The sequence below is a fragment of the Saccostrea cucullata genome, unplaced genomic scaffold, assembly GCF_032062105.1.
Source record: "Saccostrea cucullata isolate Sc308-1 unplaced genomic scaffold, CSIRO_AGI_Scuc_v1 ctg2101, whole genome shotgun sequence".
Taxonomy (NCBI): domain Eukaryota; kingdom Metazoa; phylum Mollusca; class Bivalvia; order Ostreida; family Ostreidae; genus Saccostrea; species Saccostrea cuccullata.
Window position 1 is genome coordinate 90151 of NW_026922592.1, and position 15990 is coordinate 106140.

At 33.9% G+C, this 15990-nt stretch overlaps 2 pseudogenes; one reads left to right on the forward strand and one right to left on the reverse strand.

The window, feature by feature from the left end:
* The first annotated feature begins 1099 nt into the window (after positions 1–1099).
* On the forward strand, positions 1100–15621 carry LOC134262022 (SUMO-activating enzyme subunit 1-like; annotated as a pseudogene).
* LOC134262009 (tripartite motif-containing protein 55-like) lies at positions 8126–11062 on the reverse strand (annotated as a pseudogene).
* Positions 15622–15990: the final 369 nt, after the last annotated feature.

Sequence of the window (15990 nt, forward strand, 5' to 3'; positions counted from 1 at the left end):
TTGTCAATAAAATATTTAACATGAATTTTTATTATTCTGTTCACCGCTGTATTTTATGAAAGCAAGCAGAAGAATACCTTAATATGAATTATTCATGTCTGCAGTTAGGGAATGACAGCTATTGTTTGTTCACGAGTTACTGGTGAACTTAAGCGTCCGTCTACATACAATCAGATGGTGTCATACTATTGATATATTATCTAAATAAAAAGTAATGGTAAAGGACTAAAAATTTCTGCAAGTATGTCTTGATTTTTTAAGTCCTCACCTGATCCAAATGCTTGAATGAGTTATTTAACACTAATATGCTGTGAAGTATAGCAATAGTCCTTTTTTAAAGAAACTGTATTCACAGTTGTATTGTTTGTAACATAAATACGCGTTTACGTTAGTTTTCAAGAGGGCATTGGTTGTAAGAGTAGGACAGAGTTATTTGGATATGTAACAATGCTTGTACATCAGTCTAATTTGAAAATGTTAGATAACCTTGGTATTAATTAGGTTTACATTTGTGGAAATCAAAGACATGAAGACTAAAATGGAGGCAACATCACAGGTATCAAAGAAAACATGTACATATTGGAAATCTTACAAGGAAAAGAATGACCAAATTTGGTCGCGTATGCAGGCAACCCACAAAGTATAAGAAAAACTTGCTCTCGAGCTAGGATGGGGTATTAATTGATATTTAATCATGAAAGAAGTGAATCTAAAAAAAACATGTTGGCATAGGTAAAGAAAAACAGTACATGTACACTTTTATTTTGCGTTGTCAAACAAATGTTTATAATACCAAAGAGAAGAGATTTGGAGGGTATAGACCATGGTAAATCTTGCAGAATAGCAATATCTTTGACAAGGGAAAGGTGGATAAGATGGAAACTTATTTTCACCATGCATTAGTCAAAGATCTGATGACATCCAACACTAACCGTGAGAAGAATATATGAATTGATGTGTGATGGATTGACAGTGTTCAGGAATATTACAAATAAGATAAGATAATGTTATATATATATTAAGCTGGGAAGTCAATTACCAGAGATAACTCTTCAAATTCAATTAGTTCTTAATAAAATGACAGCTAAAGTGACCTTCTATGGTAGAGCTGTTGTCGGATACACAGAGTGTAGAGGAGGAAGCTGAATTCTTCACCAGTTTGACGTTGTTTATGCCATGTGTTGTAAAAAGTTCATTCTTCTGAGAATCAACAAAATCTGCTCCGATCACAATATTAAGTTCTTTGGAGGGGACGTACGTGTTTGGATTTTATGGTTTCATGTTTTATGATTCAGGAGAACATGAATATTCAGAGAAGGTACACTTGTACTTACAGAATATAACATTTTTCAATCAGTGTGTATATTTGGTTGGAAATTTTTAAAAAAAAAAAGCACAGGAACAACCAATTTTGTCTTTATTAGGTTAATAATGCCTGAAAATTAGGCAATTTGGTTAAAGTCAACTGCAAGAAGTTGACATTAAGAAGTTTGAGCTTTATCAACAAGTGTATAAGAACTCAGGTATCTAGGCTTTATATTGGAATGTTATAGAGAAGTTTCCAAACCCAAACCAAAGAATTAAGGCAAGAAGGATGAAACAGAAATGGTGACGGTGAAAAAGGTACAAAAAGTATTATGTCACTGAAATCATACAGTACTGACCAGAAGTAGCCAACCAGAGTGAACCTGTAGGTACAGTGTACGTGATAAACGTTTGATATGTAACTGTAATTTAAGTAAAGTGTTCATGACCAATTTTTGTCTTACCCTTTACAGTACTCTGAGAGTTTAAGCTTACAAGAAATTAGAAAACAATAAATGATATTTTTGGTTCCTGTTCGTATTTTAGGGTGTTTCCTTCCTGTGTTAGACATTGACTGGTCCTCACAATCCGCTCAGCCTAAACTCAAAAGAACTCCAAACACGTACTTCATCATGCTAGGTCTGAGATAAATGACACTTTTTTTGTCACTGATTTAGTTTTTGAGTTCTTCATTGTCAGTTCTTTGAAAAAAGGATCACTATTTACAGATTGATTCTTGTATAAGGTGTATTTTGTGAATTCAAACAGAAGAATGCCTTAATAAATATGAATTATTTATGACTGGAGTCAGGTAAGAATAGATGTTATTTGTTCATGAGTTAAACTAAAAGTCCGACTTCTTACATTTAGATTGTCTCGTACTATTAATACAATATTTAAATGTAAAGTTAAGGACTAAAAATTCTCAACCATTGCTTATTTTTATGACCTATTTTTTTTTCGCACCTAAGCCTAATACTTAAACGATTTTTAAAAATACTTTTGTGCTGTTAATAGATTCTTGAATATCTATCTGAGGTAATCTTTACTCATTTTCAACATCAACTGCAGAAAGAATATTGTCATATTTCAACCAAACTTAACTTTGTACACAGTATTTTTGTTGGTAGCATACATATGCGTTCATGTTCCTGTCCAAGAAACCATTATGATTGTAAAAGTAGGACGGGGTTATGTAAATATGTGAACAATAAAAGCCGAATTAACGTTAATCTGTGATTTTTCCCCATGGATATGTGCGCGAGGCAATTGATGTCAGCAGTTTTGAGGGAGGGATCTTAAGTTTTACTGGATTTAAGACATATATAGAATAATAATTATTTAGAAGCCTCTGCATCCCCTCCTTTTTTGAGGGGGTGGGGGGTGGGGTGGAGGGTAAATCAAATGCTGTTAAAAAGTAAAATAAAAGAAACTGAAAGTAAAATCAATTATACCCCCTGCACAGGAAGTTAAGGCGATATATTGGAATCAGCTTGTCCATCTGTCTGTCTAGCTGTCTGTGAACAAAAGAAGATGGCCGCATTTGGCGAGTGATATGCAGGAATCATTTGTACGAAACATTTATGGTTTAAATGTCCATGACTTGGTTGGCTGAACATAGCTGGTCAGATTTTACAAACACGTTCATATTTTTTTTTCATTTAGTTTGAAAGACATCGTGAAATTGTAACATTTATGTCCGTTTTTCCTAATGGGTACTATAACATAGTAATGTTTCATAAAAAGTAAAGACCTAAAATATTTTATGCATAGATGCATGATACGTAGACATGTATATTATAGAATAGAAGATTAGAATTGATTTTGCTCGATAACCAAACTGAACCAAAATTTATCTAATTCAAAATTTTAATACATCAGTACATAAAACGAAACTGACAAAATAAATGGTTGTTTGAATGGAAAAAAAAATAACGCCCCATGCCAGGCTCGAACCAAAAAGTTTTCGCTTCGAGTGCACTGAACAGGTAGCCCAACTTACTGAGTTATCACTGCTACACATATTCAGATGATTTTAAAAGGACAAAGAAGCACCACATTCATACATTTGGATTTTTGGGGGAAAAGTTCATTTTTCGTGATCTCTGGGTCTTCTCTCCATTTCTTAAAAAAGTGTATTCGTTTCTTTGAATTAAAGTACACTCAAATAACGTTTCAAAATCATGGAGAGAAGACCCAGAGATAGAAAAATTTTAGAAAAACATGTTTAAAAATGTACCATTTTGTACCAAATGTCTGATCTGGCCAATTTTCAAGTTATTTTTTAGCAAATCAAAGCTCAATTTCGGGAAAATATTTTCCTTTCCTGTTGCACAGGAACCCGATAAATATAAAAAATGTTAAAATTTCATGTGACATGTCGATAAAATTTTTACTTTTCAACTACGCCCAGATTCCTGCCGAATGCCAATCAAAAGCGCCCTTGTTCTTTGTCCAGACAATTTCTCAAAAATTGTTGGAAGGATTTGTCTGAAAATTTGTTCACTTATAATTCCATATGAAGGTGTACACCTGGTAAATTCATAATGATTGGATGATTTTTCTGAATTTTACAGGCGTTTTTCTTTCTTTTTTATTCCATGGTTTTGTTCGGCTCATAACTAGAAAACTATTAGACTCACAATCATCAAGCTTGGCTAATTTATGCATCTTGGGTAGGAGGTGTGTCTTGACCTATTTTAAGGTCACTGTGACTTTTAATTTAAGTGAAATTAAAAAAAAAATCTACCTCAAGATCTCCCAGGGGTATATTTATCAAGCACTGGTCAAGGAAAATTTTGATTACAGAAAGAAAATGGGTGAACAGGGCGGGCAGAATGCCTATAGCGTCCGATATTAAGAAATCATATTCAGTATGTGATATGAGTATTTCAATTAACTTCTAATTATTGAATTTTTTGAAATTATGAGAAAAAAAAAACTTCTGAGAAAAAAAATCTCGGAAAAAAATTTTCTTTCATAAAATCAATAGATGGTATTCGTGGGATTCGAACCCTAAGCAATAAAAATCCGACGTATCAATAGCATACTGCTTTGAGACTAACGCGTTAACCATTATGCTACAACACTCATGGTGATTTTGGGCATTTTAATCATGTTTGTGATATGACCCGCGACTTAATGGACTTGAAGTATTTCTCGAAAAGATGCGAATGTTGTGTCATAAAGGTGTACTTTTAAGGTATAGTGGGTCTTTGCTCCATGTTTTTGTAAACCAAAATATGTGTATTTTATTGCAAACTTTTAGGATCATCTTTCAAAAAAAAAATGGAGCGAAGACCCACTCACATTGAAAAGTTTTGTTTAAGTACGAGAAAATGATCGTTTTTGTACTTTTTAGTGTGTGCAAGCTTTTTCATTACATAGGCAAATATTTTCTGTTTTTTGTGATATTTTTTTTAAATTGTAGAGGTTTTTCATAAAGAATACTTTAATACTAGATGAAATATCAATTAAAATTTAAATTTAATTGAGATTAAAATTTTCACTTCTTATCTGTCGCACTATAGGCACTTCACCCGCCTTATCCACCCATCTTCTTTTACGTCAAATTATTAGAGAGAAAATAATTTGTTTAGTGATCAGACACATTAAGATTGCACACAAGTACCCTGAAGATGATATCAAAGCTTTAAGAGATGCTTTAAGAGTTTCTGATTGACAATATCTATGTGGTTTTCCAACAATCTATTGGAATTCCCATTGGTACCAATTAAGCTCCGTTAGAAGCATACCTATTTTTATATTCATACGAAGCATAATTTGTGCCAATTCTTATGCATAAAAAGAAGAAAACACTTGCTGTGGCCTTCAACTCGACAATTAGATATATCGATGACGTATTGTCACTTACGGCTGAGCTAGAAAAGAGGATTATGAGCACGGAGATGAGATGCTATAGGAAGATACTCGGCATCAATTACAGGGACCACGTGACCAATGCAGAGGTCTGCAGGACAGTCACAGAAGCCATAGGAACTCACGATGACCTTCTCACTATCGTCAAAAAGCGGAAACTAAGATGATACGGCCACATTTCTCGCTCAAGCGGCCTTGCAAAGACCATCCTGCAAGGCACAGTGAAAGGAGGACGAAAACGGGGAAGGCAAAAGAAGAGGTGGGATGATACCGTATCCGAGTGGACTGGACTGAGCCTCGCTGAAACCCTAAGAGCGGCAGAAAACAGAAATTTATGGATGAAAGTGATGGATAGGTCTTCCAAGGTGTCCCAACGACATCCACGGAAGTCAAGGGATAGGTGAAGGTGAAGGTGAATTTCCATCCCTACGTCGATACGATTTATCCTGGTGAGCTTGAGATAAAAAATACCACAGAGTCTGACATATCTGTTTCCAACTTGGATACTTTACTTGAAAAAGACGTTAATGGTAATCTTACAACCAAACTATAATATAAACGTGATGACTTTCCTCACTTATGCAACAATAAACCTTCATCACCTGCATACGGAGTGTATATATCTCGGTTATTTCGATACGCAAGAACATGCTAGATATGTATGAACAATTTCTGAAACATGGTAAGTTATTGAAATGAAAGTTGATAAACAAGAATTTCAACAATCTCGTTCTAAGTAATCATTTCGTTATTTCTGTGGTCGATACAATGACTTGTCAGCTAATACATTTTATCATTGAGTCAAATGCTGACTGGTGTTTTTCATACTAATTGTAGTCGAGTTAGTCTGAATTGACGACCGATTTTTCCGAAATTGACAAAATGCACATACAGGGTGTCACTGGTCGGCAGGGAATGCTTACTACTCCATGGCACCTGATTCCACCTCTAATGTTTTGGAGGACCGTGTTTTATGGACTTGTGATCTTTTATTCTGTTCGTTATCTCCATATCCTTCATCGAAAAAAGTGATGTTTCATTAAACAAGTGTATGAGAATACACGCGCACAGGTATTTAATTTTTTATTTGAATGTTACAGAGAAGTTCCAAAACCCAAATCAAAGGAAGAGGACGGGGAACCAGCAGCTAAAGACGCAAAGAAGGAGGAATCCGAAATGGTGAGAGTACAAAAGGTACAAAAATATGTATGTTACAAACAGTACTGACCATAAACAACCATCAAAAGTAAACCAGTGTATGTGACCAACTTTTGATATGCAACTCTAATTTTAAGTAATGTGTATATGACTAGCTTTTGTCTTGACACCCTTTAAAGTGTACTGAGAGTTTAAGCTTACAAGTTAAGGGAACAATGAATGGTATTTATGGCTTCTGTTTTGTGTTTTAGAGTGTTTCCGTCAGTCGACTACAGAGTGCGGTAGACATTGACTGGTCCTCAAAATCGGCTCAGTGTAAACTCAAAAGAACTCCCAACACGTACTTCATCATGCAAGGTCTGAGATAGATGATAATAAGGTTTTCTTTTGTCTGAGATAAATACCACCTGTTTTTATTTTGATCTTGATTTAGTCATTGAGTTCTTTATTGTAATTTCTTTGAAAAAGGGATTCCTATCTACAGATTGATTCAAACAAAAGTTTAAATTTGGGGCACAGGGTTCTCCATCATTTCAAATTTAACCGTGGCGCAAAAATTGCGCGAAGTACTAATATTCGTGATCATTTCGCGACCAATTCGCGACGAAATCCCGAATTAAATTGAAATACACATATATTAATTGTGTTTCTATGAATCAATATTCAAATACAAATACCAGTAATTATTTTGCAAAATGTTTGATAAATTTAAGAATAATAATTTCAACACATATGTTAATTGTGTACCTATATATCAATATTCAAATACAAATAGCATTGATTATTTTGCAAAATGTTTGATAAATGTAAGAATATTAATTAAAAAAATGTTATCTATTAGAAATAGTTTTGAACAAAAATTAAATTATATCCACAATATTTACTATAAAAAAACCCAAACACACATAAGAACTAAATAAATAGATATTTGCTGATAGAATCTGAAAAAAAAGTATCAATAATAAGGGGATTTCAGTATTTCACTCTAACTAAATAAAAGATTGTTTTTTAAAAGGTAAATATACACACGCCGTGTTCATTAAAGATCGACAGAGGAAATTCTGGTAGGTCACATATGACACAAACGATGTTTTGACTCGCAGTGCCAGCTTAATGTAAGAGACATGGTTAACTGTAGAACTATTTAAGCATGAACTAATTGATATATAAATTCTCCTTTGTAATTATCGTGAAGTTTGGAAAACGGCTTCACGTGTCCAGAGAAGTCTAGAAGATAATTGATTGTGCAAGCCAAATAATGGGTCATAATGAGAGTAAATTAACTGTAAACAGTTAAGCATTAGAATCTGAAAATGATACATAAGTTTTGGGATTAAGAGGTCTATTTGAACTTTTAAAAAATATAATTTATCGCACTGACAACGATGATCTTACTGTGGCGCTAATATTTTAACTGTGGCGAAACTATGGCGCTGATTTTTTAACTGTGGCGCTAAGGAATTTGACTGTGGCGGGGCCGCCACGTTAAATGGCCATTGGAGAACCCTGGGGCATATGCTTGGAAAAGTACAAATTTAGTTATATCGATTGATCTCAAGAATCAGTATTTAGTTTTAGCTTTAAGTAATTTTGGTGATTCTACAGTGTTTAGAAAAATAACAGAAACAAAATTCGCATAATGCATTCTGGGGTAAAGGAGATTCTAGATTTTAAATTTGAATGATATAGCTCTCTTCTTAGGAGTGAAAAAAAAAGGCAAAAATAAGTCAGGGTCCTTAAAAATTCATTTTCTCAATAAGCACTGGGCCAGCGAATTTGCTCGTTATACCTGGGCTACCATGTGGATTTTGCTCGCTCCTGTTTGAATAGAACATCTGTAATTTAAACAATATTTATTCAGTATACTCAAAAGATTGGGTAATAGGCTTAAAGCCTTTAAATATCCTCTCTATACAACAGGTCAAGGTTACAATGCAATGAGCTGAGTGAATATTTATATAACAATATATTTACATTCAGTGTAATTTTCCTTATGAAATCGATTAGAAATCCATGACGTTCAAATCCCTATCACGCGCAAAACCTTGTCACCGCGCGTTAGAATACACAGTAGGAACTATCTGCAAAACTTTTCAATACTTTAGGAACACAAAATGTACATGTATTGCTATGACAAAATTTAATTAAAAAATTAACCCTGTTAAATTAAAGTAGAAATACAACAAATGTGCATTTAAAATTAGTTTTTCACTTTTTCCCTTGCAATGTTCGTTTGCGTTATTTAACTTTGCTACGTCACAAACGTCTTAACAGCTCTTACGTCTATAAAGCACACCAGGTTTGAGGGGCGCTAAATTCACATTAAAGACTACCAAAATAAACAAGAGGAAAAATTAGAGATGTAATATAAACATTAAATTCATATTTTGGGATGTCTATTGGACCTATAACACACCTGACGGTGCCGACAAATTATCATACCACGCTAACCTGCAGTATTTAATTAGTCGGCATGGCCAGGTGTGTACTAGGACTGAAGACATCCCAAAATATGAATTCAATGCTTAAAAGTACGCACACAGAAAGTCACCCTCTCTCACACACACACACACACACAACCTCACAAGCACACTCTGAATCGCACAGAACCAGATTAAAATAAAACATAACAAATATAAATATGTATCAAGAAGCGAAAAATACATATGAAAATGGAATGTACTTAAAACGTTCGTTTTTTAATTTGAATGCTATATACTAGACAATTCATAAAAACGTGTTCATTATCTGCATTATGAGAATTACACCTAGGACACGATGCATCAACTATTATATTATGATTTTTCAGGTGTGCATAGGACATCTGTAGTTCTTGCTGATACATGAAGGTAAACTGCTGGCTAGCTTGATGAATGACCAAAGAAATTAAAACATTAGTTTAAAAACCTTTAGTCTAAGATTGGTTTCATAAGAAAAAAATATATCAAAATGTGTTTTGCAAATTTCCATAGTGTGCATAATTATATGTCAGTAATATTGCATAATTGTTTTATTTATTTATTTAGAATACAAATATTTGATTTTCTTCATTTGTGTGTTTCTAAATTGAGCAACAAACAGATTGTCATTTGTATCTGTACACAGTCTCATTGGTCTACTCAGTCCACAGTCTATGTAACGGAGGAACTGTCCATCCTGGTCTATGATGTGGACACAGTGATTGTCACGATCAGCTATAAGGATGCGACTCTGACTGTCTGTGGTGATTCCTCGTGGATCGAATGGTTTGTTCTTTGGAGCAGGAGTATGTCCAGTGTATCTGAATCTCAGTTTCTCGGCCTGATTGACTACCACCACTGCTTTAGCTCCATTGTCAGACACACAGATATCCAGGTTCCTATTCTCTGTTATGTATCTGTAATAAGTACCACATGAATAGAGAGGTTTACCTTTATCATCAAACTGAATGGTTTGTTTCTCTGTGGAGCCAGAGTAACAGACAACTTTTGTTTGTTTGTTATCATCACTGCCCATGATAACCAGGAGGTCACCAGAGGAGGTAATACAGACACGGTAAGGTTTCCAGTTCTGTAGTCTGATCACCTCCTCTATCTTCTCATTCTTCACAATGTTCACAGTTCTATCCCAGTGATCAGTATAAACTAGATTTCCACTTTTCGTCACTGCTATGTCAGATGGCTGGCCCCTGACTTTGTTGTGATTGACCTGAGTAGTGATCCTGGATTGATGCTGTAGAGTTTCATGGTGTTGACAAGTCCACTTGTCCACATTTCTTCATCACTCAGACAGGCCACATTGTAAAGTTGTCCATACCCAACATTTATGGTAGTGACAGTCCGTGGTTCATCAAGCAGCCGTTTGACTGGATGAGAGGATCCAGCTTCTGGTGATTTATTTGTTGTTTTCATGCTGTAGCCATTTTTATCTAAATTTAAAGAACTTGATACGATTCCAAACATTTTATTCAGTTCTTCTCCTTGGATTTTTCTTTGAAATAATTGGGGAAAAGATATCATAATTTTGGGTGGCAGATTTCTGTATATATGCACGTTGGATGTTACACTAAAGAGTTTTGACAAGTCATTAGTGTCTATTGCAATTTCAACTAAATTGATATCATCCTTGATGTCAGACATTGTCTTGTTTATTTCATCCAGATGTTTCTGTAGAGTTTGTAACTGTGTGTTTTTCATCTCATCAACTTCAGCTTTAAGTTTCTTGACAAGTTTGCCAATTTCTATGTGCCAGTCCTCTCCATGTTTTGTTATGGCTGTTGAGAGGTCTCTATATTCCTTTTCGAGCTGACTCATTCTCTTTTGTACATCAGAGGCAATGTCCTGGTAGGTTGGGTAAATTGTATCATTTAATTCATTTCTATCTTTTAAAATCATGTCCTTCCTTTGATCCAAAACTCGCAGGATTTTAGATAACTCATGACCTAAATGTTCATTAAATTCAATGCAACTTATGCAGACAGGAATGTCACATTGTTTACAATACATTTTACATCGTTCTTTGCTATGAGTTATACATCCAGGGTAAAGGGGGGTAGATTTCCTGTCCTGAAATGTGACGACTTTATGATCCTTGGATTCACCTGTTGATATGTGTTCTCCCACACAGGCCTTACACAGGTTGACAAGACATGTATCACAATGTATCTGTACCACAGCGGTCTCACAAAGGTCACATCGCATCACGTCCTGGGCACTGGTACGGGGGTTCATCATTAATTTTAATGACTAAAGCAATCAAAGTTCATTATTAATACCAGATTACTATAGTATTCATTTATTGACTGGGTTTAGGGCCCCAGTCCAGTATGCCATAAATTATTTTGAGCACAGTACATGTACATAAACAAGTCATTTGATAAATACAAGATTAATTCACATGTTGAATCTATACACATGTAGTAATGATTTCTTAAGAATTTAAAGCAGTTTTTAAAATTACAGTGTTTCAATTACTGCTATGTTTATTACCTCCAGTAATGGGCGGTCGTCCTGTCTATTGATCTTTGTATCAACTCTGATCAGGTGACCTGTTTATCGGTGTTATCTACCTGTCAGGTATTTATAAACACCTTCAGAACATTTATATTGTATTGAGTTTTTGATATGTTATAGTATAAACATTTTATATGCTCGAATTCACAATCCACCCTTTATTTATAGGTTTTTCTAAGTGAAAGTGAATGTTCAGCAGTTTTTGAATAAACTTTGGAGTAATGTCGTTTGCATAAGTGTGTAGAGATATGAAAAAAAGTATAATAGTGAGTCATTTGATTTCACAAATATTTTTTGACGAAATTTGGAAGCGATGTGAGGAATTCTAAACCTTCATCTTTTTTAGCTCTTCTGAGCCCTTCTTATGGCCATTTGTGTGGTGTGCATTGTGCGTAAACTTCTTAGAATATGGGCCATAACTCAAGAACCCCTTGGCCAATCAGTGTCAAATTTGTCACAGGGTATCCTTGGCCTAAGGGCTACCATTTGTACTAAAATAAGGATTGAGACCCTTAAATAAAGTGAGATAATCAGGAAAACAAAACCAAAAATATCTCAGGTACTTATTGGCTTTTTCAGTTGATGTACATATTTTGTATCTTGGGAATTCGAAAATCATCTACTCAAAAGGCTTTTATAGGCTTTTATAATAGCAGATCCTCTTGGAAAATGGAGATGGAAAAATTTTTAGAGGAAATGTCATATTTTTAAATAAAATAAAAGACAAAACAATCTTTAGATTATTTTTCCTTAAAAATACAATAACAGCAGGACCTTGTGACTCGATAAGATGAGGAATGTGGCCCACGGGCCTTTTGCTACCAGAGTTATCTGTCTATGCATTGAAAATGCAGTGTACTTGTTTTTCCAGAGTTATCTGTCTTGGAACTGGAAATCCGATGTACTTCATTTTGTTTTTTTGTTTTATTTTTTGCACTATATTTTAACAAAATTGTGTCACTGCAATAGAATTTTTAAAGGAAAGAAAACTTCTTCTAGATAAATCTCTAACTGATGTTTATCTTCTTTTGAAAAAAAGAATACCAAAAAATAATCCGGTACCAATTGTTTAATTATTTATCTATGTTTTCTATGTTTGATTTATATAATTACCGGCTTTATCTATGAAGGACCAGCCTCAACGTAATTTTTTTAAAATCAATTTTGAATTCAATAGTATCTCGGTTATCAATGTTTGTTTTATATATTTACAGGCTGTATCTCTGAAGGACCAGCCTCATGATAATTTCTTCCTCTACAACGGAATAGAGGGCAGCGGCTTAGTGGACAATATCTCGTCATCTTGACCTCTGAACCGGAGTTTATCTTGACCCTGGAACAATGTATTCGGACATTTTTAGATGAAATGCTGTCTGTATCGTTATTCATCTCATTTTGTCAGTTGATATTGTCAATAAAATAGTAATTCAACATACAGATTACACATTATTCTGTATTTTATGAAAGCAAACAGAAGAATACTGTAGATCACTAAATTTTCGCGACACCTTATTTTGGCGAGCAAGTCATTGACTCTTGATTAGCGAGACAAAATTTTCACAAATTGTGGTTATTGCTCTATATAATCTTAAGAAATGCTATTGTACGCGAGAATTAAATTTTCGCGAGCACACTATCTCGCGTAATTACGCGAAAATAAAGTTCTCGCAAATAAAAAGTGATTTACAGTACCCGAATATAAATTATTCATGACTGCAGTCAGGGAAGAACAGCCGTTATTTGTTCACGATTTACTGGTGAAATTAGACTTCCACGTTTTTACATTCAGATGGTGTCATTCCATGGATACAATAAGGGTCTGGAACTAAACCGTTCTGCAATCATGACCTAGTGTTTTAAAAGCTCAAATGAGTTATTAAAAACTAATATGCCGCAAAGTATATTCATATTTTAAATAAACTGTTTACTTAAATTTATTGTTTGTGACATAGATGTGCGTTAACGTTTGTTTCTAAGAAGAAATTATTGTAAAAGTAGGACTGATCTATTTAAATAGGTAACAATACTTGCACTTAAAATTTGAAAATGTTAGATAATCTTGATATAAAAAAGATACACATTTAATATAAATAAAATATATAATAAAAATATATACATTTTTGCCAATCAAAGCCATGAAAACTTTAATTGAGGCAACATCAGGGGTATCAACGAATACATATTCGAAATCTTAGGAAAGGAATGACTAGAGTTGACCATGTATACAAACAACCCCATAAAGTATAGACTTTATCAAATCACAAAAGATGTTCCTTTATTTAGTTTTATTAATGGCTTAATTGTATTTTGTAGGTAGTTTTTGTATTTTAAGGTTATAATTTCGAACGCATACATGAGTATGTCTTCATATTTTATATATGCTTTTAAATTGTGTTTACTTGCGTTTTATTGTACAGCGCTTTAGTGTTAATTAATTATTATTCAGCGCTTTATAAATTCATATATTATTATTATCATTATCAAATACCGAGTATTGTGATTAAATTGAAGATCTCGTTGAAAAAGAATGCTCTATGATACAGAAGAGAAGAGGTTTTGAACCTGACCAGTCTTCAAAATTTGCCACATTTTCATTTGCAGATTATTTTCGCCCAGGATAAGGGGATAAGAACGTAACTTATTTTCATCATGCATTAGTTGGAGCTCGGATGGCATTCAACACTGGAACAGAGAGAAGAATAGAACTAATGGGAAAATGTGTGTGAACCTGTAGGAACAGTATATGTAACCAACTTTTGATATATAACTGTAATTTGAAGTAAAGTGTTTATGACCAATTTATGTATTCCCTTTACAGTATGCCGAGAGTAGAATTATGCTTACAAGGAAAGAGAACAATAAATGGTATTTAAGGTTTCTGTTTTGTAGAGTGTTTCCCTCAGTCGACTACAGAGTGCGTTAGACGTTGACTGGCCCTCACAATCCGCTCAGCGTAAACTTAAAAGAACTCCTAACACGTACTTCATCATGCAAGGTCTGCAGATAAGCTAGATTCTGTCCTTGATTTAGTTTTTGCGTTCTTCATTGTCAGTTCTTTGGAAAAAGGATCACTATCTACAGATTGATTTAAACAAAAGTTTAAATTTTGGGCATATACTTTGAAAATTTAGTGATTTGTCTTAAGAATCAGTATATAGTTTTAGCGAGAAGTAATTTTAGCGATTCCAAGGATGTAAAGAAAGGAAACTGTCAACTCTGACATGGATTAATTTTTAGCAGTGTTTGAAAATCTCAACATTCTTGAGTTACTAAAAATGCAAAAACTGAATCCTGTCTAAAATTTCTTTCTATACAGTATGTCACACCCCGTGACGTCATACAGTAAAATGTGCAAATTTAGTGATTTAGCTCAAGAATCTGTATTTAGTTTTAGCGAGAAGTAATTTTAGTGATTATTGTGTAGAAAGATAGCTGTTAACTCTGACAAGGAATCCTTTTTGGCAGTGTTTAAAGTTAGTGATCTCAACACCCCTCAGTTACTAAAAATGTCAAAACTGAATCATGTTACAAATTTCTGCCTATTATATTTCATCCCTTGACTGCATACAGTAAAATGATAATATATAGTAAGAGTCTTCAAGTTATATAATTTAACAAAATTAATTTTCTTTGTGTTTGCAATGTTACACGATTTTATGAATAAGAGATGTCCTGATGTCAGACAAAAAGAGAACGACATCAAGCTATTAATAGAACAGAAAACAGCGACCCTGGAGAAACTGAAACTCAGCCCCAGCCTACTGTCAGATGAATTTGCCAGGTACTGTTAATCACTATATTACTGGGAACTTTATTTTCTCAAAACGAGACAGTGAAAACGCAAAAATTTCAATCTCGCATATATTTTCATATGTAAAGATTATAAAGAGCAATATCCAGAATGGCTGAAGCTGAATTTAAACAACCCTCAGGCTGACACTAACACTGTACATATATTTATACAGTTTCTGCTTCGCTGAGCTGAGTCCAGTGTGTGCCATTGTGGGTGGAGTCATGGGGCAAGAAATCATTAAGGTAAATGTCCCCTTTGTATACTGATATAAATTGCTTGTATTTATCGAATTATCTAAAAAACTGATTTTCTATTTTTAGGTACATGTAATATACAATAAAGTGCATGGTATAAAAGTTCTATATCCATTAGTTTTTATAAACTAAGTACATGTACAGCAAATAAACTCTGCCCATAATATAATGATGTATGATGAATTCAAACTGGAGTATTTTTTAGCTTATCTCTGAACAAAGCTCAAATGAGATTTTCTGACCACACTGTTCAGCATCCATCTGCCTGTATAGCTGTCCACCCGTTTACATTTTGACTTCTTGAGAATTAATGGGCCAAATCTAAGAAAAGTTGGCACAATGCATTCTGGGGTTAAGGGGATTCTAGATTGTAAATTTGAAAGGCAAAATCCTCTTTCTAGAAATTAAAAGAAACGGCAAAAATAAGTTCAGGTAGTTAAAAATCCATCTTCTTAATAAGCACTGGGCTAGCAATTTCACACTTATCCTCCGTACGCAGCACAGTTAAGGTTACAAAAAGGAGGCGGAGCCTAATTTGTACGGGAAAACTTGACTATGACATCATACACATATACGTCATACAACATTTCTTTAAAATACCACAAAATGA